The following is a 2,401-nucleotide window of genomic DNA, read 5'->3' on the forward strand; positions in this document are numbered from 1 at the left end:
ATATTATCTCCCATATCCAATGTATATATCTTCTGTTTAGATAGCTGTTTAAATATTTAAATATCCTCATTTAAATGGGAGCTCATGAGGGCAGGGCCATATTTATGCCTTTCTCTTTATTTCAATGCTTAGCATCATGCCGAACACATAGTAAGCATTTAATAAATGCTTGTTGACTAACTTATTACTTACCTTGGGAATTGATAATAGCATAGTGGCTGGGGTCAAATACTGACTGACCCATACATTTAGTTCAGATGTGGCATGTGGCGGAGGTATGAGCCAGGAAAGTAAGAACTGTCCCCAAACTAAGCCTGGACACATAGGTCTTGTGAGCCCTTTTGTCACAAGGGTTGTATTAGTTATGGTTATGGTGGTATCTACTAATGAATCTTGTATAATCTGAGTCCTGGTATGTCATTCTCTGCCCTTTCCTTCAAATTGGAGATTTAGAAGACAACATTCTGCTCTACTGTCACATGGTTTTTCTGTAACAAACTTAAGCAAGAAGATCTTCTACTCTCTATACTTTTCATTCATTTGTGAAACCACAAAGATATAGGCTGGTATAGAGATTATCTATAAATAATACTTGTTCTCATATTTTCATAAAGGATAAATTTCCATGCATGCACATACCATTCTCATAAACATTATACAAAGGTTAGTAGTTGCTGAGACCTTCTTTCTTTCTTGTAATATTGCTATCTGTCATCTTTTCCATTCTGGAATTTTCCTTCTCTAAAATATCTTGAAAACAAAATCTTGAAATGCATTTAAAACTGTCACTCCCATCATGGATTTTCTCTGTATATTTGAACAGTTGCAGAAGACCTTCCTTGCCAACTTTGTTATTGTGAATGCATTTCCATTTCCTCTTATGGCACATGAGGCACTGACATTTTATGGTCCAACATGGTAGCTCTGATGGGAAAAGGGCAGTGTCCACGAGGAGTGTGCTGAGTCTCTTAACCTGGAATACCAGCCACATTTGGGGGTGGCACTTGGTCCTGGAGGCCAAGTGCTTGTTTTCCTCTACTGGCCTTCGGGTGCTCAGCAGCTAGCAGAGAAGCTGTGAACCCAGAAATAAGAACAGAAAGTGAAGGAGAAGGAGGTGCCTCGAGACCCTGTTCAGAGGAGAGTGTAGGAGCTGAAACAGTACACACAGCAGGTACAGAATGTCCACCCCAATGTGCTATCTAAGGCATTGAAGAGAGAGATCCTATATAAAGACAACAACTTTGTTGTCATTAGCAAGCCATAGGGTCTACTTGTGCATGGTGGCCCAGGGATCAAGAGCTGTATCACCAACACCTTGCCTATTTTGGCTAAGATGTTATATGGCAACAAAACAGAGCCATTGCACCTTTGCCATCGCCTGGACAAGAAGACAACAGGGGTGATGGTGTTGGCACAGAACAAGGAGATGGCTTACCGAGTCCAAGACTTGTTAAAACTCAACAGGTGGTAAAAAAGTACTGGGCCATCTGTGTGGGGGTCCCCATTCATTCAGCAGAAATTCTACAACTGAGAAGGAGGTACAAGGCCAGCGACAACACCATAAGATGACATTGGCACCAAACTACCGCATGGAGAATGGGAAAACCATGAAGGTCCATCCAGATAGGCATACTCATGTTGCTGTGATTCAGTATTGGATTCTAAGCAGCACTTTATCCTGTGCCCTCTTAGAGCTGCAGCCCATCACAGGCTTGAAGCATCAACTTTGAGTCCACCTAGCCTTTGAATTGGGATGTCCAGTTTTGGGGGATCACAACTATTCTGACTGGAACAAATTGGCACCCCAGAAACTATCTGCTGGCATCCTGAAGAAACTGGGTCTGGAGAAGGCAAAGACCTGTTACGTCCTCTCCATCTGCATGGCCAGCAGCTGATCCTCCCTTCTCTGGGTTCTGAGAGTCAGGAACTTAACTTGTTTTAACTTAACTCCCCAAGTTCTTCTTGCGTTCTTTGTCACATCTAAGACTAGAAATTCCTGAGAAAGACTGAGATTAAAGTAAAGCACTGAAGACAGCTCAGTATAGAACAACTGGACAATTTTTCATCAGGTCTATTGGATTTGCACTCTTGGAGCCAGTATTCTGTAAAGCATGAGGGTTCAAGAGATGACTCTCAAAGAGGAAGTCTTCATCATCCTCCAAGTACTTTTGATTTTGAAGTTGGAGCTGCTGGCTGGGTTGACTTTCCATGGAATTAGAATCTAGTGTCCAAGTGCACAAAGGACATAAGATATGATGGGCTGAAGAATCTTGTTTGTTTCAGGTTTTCTTATTAAAACAAAGTTTACTTTCTGATATGGTCAGCAGATTGTGGAGCTGCTTGGTCTGACGGTCTATATTAACCCCTCACTTCACTGGAACAGAAGAACCCAGGCAATCTA

The 2,401-nt window shown here is 41.9% G+C and overlaps 1 pseudogene; it reads left to right on the top strand.

Annotated features, from left to right (window-relative positions):
- Positions 1 to 905: 905 nt before the first annotated feature.
- LOC140531942 (pseudouridylate synthase RPUSD4, mitochondrial pseudogene) lies at positions 906 to 2,010 on the top strand (annotated as a pseudogene).
- Positions 2,011 to 2,401: the final 391 nt, after the last annotated feature.

This window comes from Notamacropus eugenii, chromosome 3 (genome assembly GCF_028372415.1).
Source record: "Notamacropus eugenii isolate mMacEug1 chromosome 3, mMacEug1.pri_v2, whole genome shotgun sequence".
Classification (NCBI taxonomy): Eukaryota; Metazoa; Chordata; class Mammalia; order Diprotodontia; family Macropodidae; genus Notamacropus; species Notamacropus eugenii.